The sequence below is a fragment of the Lemur catta genome, chromosome 5 (assembly GCF_020740605.2).
Source record: "Lemur catta isolate mLemCat1 chromosome 5, mLemCat1.pri, whole genome shotgun sequence".
Classification (NCBI taxonomy): domain Eukaryota; kingdom Metazoa; phylum Chordata; class Mammalia; order Primates; family Lemuridae; genus Lemur; species Lemur catta.
This window is the reverse complement of record NC_059132.1, coordinates 64,084,063-64,090,062: the sequence shown is the minus strand read 5'-3', so window position 1 is coordinate 64,090,062 and position 6,000 is coordinate 64,084,063. Positions and strand designations below refer to the sequence as shown.

Sequence of the window (6,000 nt, the reverse complement as noted above, 5' to 3'; positions counted from 1 at the left end):
TATTTTTCCTGCCGGAGGAAGGAAAAGGATGGGAAGTAAATGGAAAGTGATATATATTATGTGGTATGCAATATGAGGTATATAGGCCTAAGAATTAGGAGAAACCTCTTTGCCTTAGTAACCGCTTGGTAAACACTTCTGAGTAGTGATTTCTTTTTTACTTAATACCTTAGTGAAAAAGTGATTTTCATTCACTATTCACTTTCCATTCTGTAACATAAGTAACTCTCCCTACTTAATGGCTTCCAATGCTTTTAATTTTTTATTGGCAAGAATCCAAACATTTAAATACTAATTGAAAATCATTTAGTACAGACTACCTGTTTTCTATGTAAGCAATAATCAAAAAGTAGAGTCTTTTTTTGCTTTGTCTGTAATATTTGATTCTACAGATCATATAAAATATTATTAGAAGGCAGAATAGAAGCATGGTGATTGAGGATGGCAGTTGGCTGATGGATATAGTTGGGATTCAGACTCATCCTCTACCAGCTGCTTGACATTCAAGTTTATTCTGGGCTTATTCCTCCACCAGGAACACAAGGAAAGTAATTCCTGCCTCAAGGCAGGCATGGTGGCCCATGCAAGTAGCCGTAGCTACTTGTGAGGCTGAGGCAGGAGTGAGCCCGGGAGTTTGAGTCTGCAGTGAACTGTGATCATGCAGCTGGACCCCAGCATGGGTGATAGAGTGACACCCCGTCTCTTAAAAAAAAGAATAAATAATAATAATACCTACCTCAAGGTGTTGGAAACATAAAAAAAAGAATAGAGACCGGGTGCGGTGGCTCACGCCTGTAATCCTAGCACGCTGGGAGGCCGAGGCGGGCGGATCCTTTGAGCTCAGGAGTTCGAGACCAGCCTGAGCAAGAACGAGACCCCGTCTCTACTAAAAATAGAAAGAAAATTATATGGACAGCTAAAAATATATATAGAAAAATTAGCCGGGCATGGTGGCGCATGCCTGTAGGCCCAGCTACTCAGGAGGCTGAGGCAGGAGGATTAATTGCTTGAGCCCAGGAGTTTGAGGTTGCTGTGAGCTAGGCTGACGCCACGGCACTCACTCTATCCCGGGCAACAGAGTGAGACTCTGTCTCAAAAAATAAATAAATAAATAAATAAAATAAAATAAAATATATTGGACAATCTTTTACAGCAAATGGTTGGGCATTTTCCAAAGATTGCCAATAGAAAAACACACTGGAAATACTCTGAATCTACATATAAACAGAGAGTGTGGGATGCACTCTTACTTTCCATGATTACATTTTTTCTGTTTTTATTCTCTGAGTACAGAAATAGGAACTCATTTAATCTTGAAAAAGATGTAGTTTTCTGAAAAAAAGTAAGACTTTCTCAGTAATATATGAATTAAAGAGAATTATATTTAAAAAGCCCTGTTACTTCCGGTTAAATACAGTGTATTAAATCTAAGCAATTATCTCAGCTTTCTCAAGATGCATCAAATTCATCAGCTTTCACATCTTACCTATTAACATTCACTGACTGTATAAAATGGAGAACTATTCATCTATGTATACTGGGATCTGAAATCCACGTTTAACCATTTTGTTCTTTTCATTTCTGTAGAACTTCTAGACATTCTGCTAAAGGAACCGGTGAGTTACAAACCTAAAAAAGAGAACTGGAAACGTGCTGTGTTGGTTGAATTTAGAGAAAATAAACCCTTACATTGGCCCAAAAAATTAAACCAGGTAATCCTTCTTTTAGAAAGCAGCTAGGGTCTCACGGGAAAGGAAGCTCATGGGCCGTCTATACTTACGAGTTTCTTCTTAACCGTTTGGAAAGTGAAAGCCCATTGGCATTTGCAAAGCGCTTTTCCAGACACATTGAAATGAATAGGTGTAGATTTAGGAGCCTAGGTACACCAAGTGAGGAAATCCAGAGAAGGTTTTCAGCATCATTTTTTCTCTCCTTTCACCTTAAACACAAATGAGGGGGAACATTTTGTTCCCTGAAATCTATTAAGCATAGTATCACTCAGCCAGGAGGCTGGTCTCCTGGAAGTTCTACCAGAAGGTCCCATCCAGGTTTAACACTGGTATTAAGGTCTGACTCCACCTCCTTGGTAAATTTAGTTCCAGTTTCTAGAACTCCAGCACTCAGTGGAGACAAACTTGTCCCCGAAGGAAGCAGGAGCTAGTTGATGAATCGATCCAAAGTTTGTTCAAAATAAAAATGCATATGTGGTGAATACCTTCCTCTTAGTGCTTCTAAATATCAAAGATTACTAACTTTTGGAAGATACAGACTGGCCGGAACGATTTCCTTTTATGGTTTGAGGAGGACTTTCTTTTTTCTCACAGCTGTAGTCGTGGCTGAGTGGTTAAGGCGATGGACTAGAAATCCATCGGGGTCTCCCCGCGCAGGTTCGGGTCCTGCCGACTACGTCAGAAGTTTTATTACCCTATATGAAAGGCTTAGGTTACTATGAAACTGAGATAGACCAGCGTTCACCATTCTTCCTTCTCTAACCCTACCATGACTGTACACATTTCTTCTGTAAATACCACTGTGCTCCCGCGTGTTGTCCAAAGAAAATCAAATCCCTCAAGGAGTTTGCTGTGCTAGAACCGTAGAAATCCTCCTCCCTCGGCAACGTGCAATGCCTGAGCATCTCTGGTTTTCTCTCCTTCAAACTCTACTGAAAGTAAGAGAACATTTGGTGAAAGTGTCTCTGAGAAATTATGGGGTATATTTAGTCTATACGACAAAAGGGAAGCTATTTTTAGTTTATTTAAAAAATTTCTCATGAAGTAAAATTGACTTTTTATTTCTTTTTATTTTATTTTATTTTTTACCTTTTTCTTTTATCTCCCATTGAGAGAAATTTATTTCAAAAATATCGTCTTCTGAAAATATTTTTTTGGTCTCATATGTTGTTGACTCCAAATCCAGGGACACCAAGTTACTGTAGTTCTCCAACATTACATCCAGGTATATGTCGCTCTGAGCAGGGTTCAGGCAGTCCCACTCCTCCTGAGAGAAGTCGATGCCCACATCCTTGAACGTCACCAACCCATCAGTCATGGTTCTAGAATTGCAAGAACTAATTAATGCTCCATGGGGTTCCTCTACTGGTGAAACACAGAATCCAGAAAAGTCAGAACAGCTCTTGAACATCCTGAAGCTGTTGCTCATCAATTTAATAAGACACTTTCACTGTCGAGATTCTCCTGAACCTGGATTTCTAAATGTGTAAAAATTCTTTCCTTTTTCTCAAGGTCCTTGCTATGAACCTGGCAGCATGTGCAGAGTCCAAAAACCTTCAGGACACCAGAAAGGGACCTGAAGAGGAGGTTCAAAATTGACTTTTTAAAAGTATATGTAGATATTCATGTAACAGCTACCACCTCAGGGTACAGACGAGTTCCATCAATCTATAAACCTCTCTAGCACTATTCCTTTATAGTCACCCCCTAACCCCACAAATAACATTTGACAACCACGGATATGTTTTCCATTTCTCTAGTTTGACCTTTTTGAGAATGTCATAGAGATTGAATCATACAGTATGTAACCTTTTGAAAGTAGCTTCTTTTATTTACCATGATGCCTTGTGATTTGCCCAAGTTGTTGCATATCTCAAATTCTGTTATTTTTTGCTGTTGAATAGAATTCCCTTGTATGAATGTACCACAGTTTATTCACCCACTCAGTGAAGGGCATTTGTGTTGTTTCCAGTTTTTGGCAACTGTGAAAATAAAAACAGCTATAAATATTAGTATACAGATTTTTTTTAATGGACATAGGTTTTAACTTTTCTCAGATAGACTCCTAGGACTGGGGTTGCTGGGTCATACAACAAGTGTATGTTTATAAGAAACTGTTAATCTATCTTCTAGAGTAGCTGTACTATTTTTCATTCTCACTATCAATGAATGAAAGTTCTAGTTGCTCCTCCTCACCACTGATATTGTCAGTATTTTTTATTTTAACTATTTTATTAAGTTAATTGTGATACCTCATTGTGATTTTAATTTGCATTTCATTTTTTAATTAATTAATTAAGTTTTGAGTGCTGTGGCATCAGCCTAGCTCACAGCAACCTCAAACTTCTGGGCTCAAGCAATCCTCCTGCCTCGGCCTCCCGAGTAGCTGGCACTACAGGTGCATGCCATCACACACCAGGCTAATTTTTCTATTTTTAGTAGAGATGGGGTCTCACTCTTGCTCAGGCTGGTCTTGAACTTCTGAGCTCAAGGACCTCAAGTGGATCCTCTTGTCTCAGCCTCCCAGAGTACTAGGATTACAGGTGTGAGCCATCGCATTTCATAATGATAGCTGATGTCAAACATCTTTTTATGTGCTTATTTGCCTTCTTATATGCTCTTTGGTAAAGTGCCTGTTTGTGCCTTTTGCCCATTTTTTAATTGGGTTGTTTTCTTATTGCTGAGTTTTGAGGATTCCTTATATATTCTAGATTCAAGTCCTCTGTCAGATACATGATTTTCACATATTTTCTGTCAGTTTTAAGCTTAACTTTTTCAGTGTCTTAAGTGTCTTTTGTAGAGCAAATGTGTTAAATGTTGATGAAGCCCAATTTATTATTTTTTTCTTTTATGGAAAGTGCCATACCTAAGAACTCATCATTCAACTCAGAGTCATATGGATTTTCTGCTATGTTTTCTTCTAAAAGTTTTATTTTATTCTTACATTTATATCTATGGTCAATTTTTAGTTAATCTTGGTATAAATTGTGAGGTTTATGTCAGGATTTCTTTCCTTCTTTACTTACCTCCTTCTTTCCTTTCATTTTCTTTCCCTCTTTCCTTCCTTTCTCCCTTTCTCCTTTTCTTGCTTCCTGTCTCCCTTCCTAACTTCCTTTGCATATGGATATCACATTGTCCCAATGTCATTTATTGAAAGATTATTATTTCTTCATTGATTTTTTTGCACCTTTGTCAAAAACCAATTAGCCATATTTGTGTACATTTATTTCTGGACCCTCCATTCCGATCAATTGATCTATACATTTATCTTTCTGCCAATACCACACTATCCTGATTACTGAAGTTTATAGTGAGTCTTAAAATCAGGTAGTGTTATTTTTCATTTCATTTTTTTCTTTCAACATTGATTTAGTCTTTCTAGTTCCTTTGCCTTATCCATATAGATTTTAGAAGCATACTTTTACTCTCTCCAAAAAATTCTACTGGGATTTTGACAGCAATTACCTTAAATCTATAGATCAATTTGGGAAGAATGAACAAAGTAATGCTGGTGTTCTTTTTCCATAGGCTTGCTAGTTGCTCTTTTGTTTTCAGAGTCTTCAAATAGTTGCCTCACACATTCTGTCCATGTTTTCTAGTTGTATTCAATGGGAGAAAAAAAGTAAAACATACTTATTCTATCTCTCCTGGAAATAGGGACTTGGGATACTATTTTTTTAAATTATAATAAGAGACCAAGATCTCTTGGAAATAAAGAATATGATAGCAGAAAAAACATTTAACAGAAGATCTGGAAGATAAAGTTTAGAAGGACTTCCAAAGAAGTGGATAAACATCAAAGATGGAAAATAATAGTGAAAAGAAAATTGAACAACCAATTCAGGAGATTTAATACCATCTGATTACTGGGAATTCCAGCAAAAGAAAAGAGGAAACAATGGAGGAGAATTTTATCAAGAAATCCAAGAAAAATTCTCAGAAGTGAAGGACTTCAGATCTAGATGAAAGGGATTGCCCTTTATGGCTAATGCTTTTAACGTCAAATTTAAAAAATATTTCCCTGGGTTAAAGTCATGAAGACTTTCCTCTATGTTGTACTCCAGAAGCTTTATTTGTTTGTTTGTTTGTTTACTTACATCCAGATATACAGTCTAGCTGGAATTGGCTTTGTGGATAATGTGAAATAGGTAAATTTATTGTTTTTCCTTGTGAATAGTCATTTAGTCACTTTTTTCCTTATAGATATTCACAATTTATGCAAAGACTATTCTTACTCCATATTTCTGCAGTGCGCCCTTGCTCATAAAAC

The 6,000-nt window shown here is 37.1% G+C and overlaps 1 non-coding gene across 1 annotated transcript; it reads left to right on the top strand.

Moving 5' to 3' along the window:
* Positions 1 to 2,326: 2,326 nt before the first annotated feature.
* On the top strand, positions 2,327 to 2,408 carry TRNAS-AGA. Its single transcript has one exon. It is a non-coding gene; the product is annotated as a tRNA-Ser (tRNA).
* The last annotated feature ends 3,592 nt before the right edge of the window (positions 2,409 to 6,000 follow it).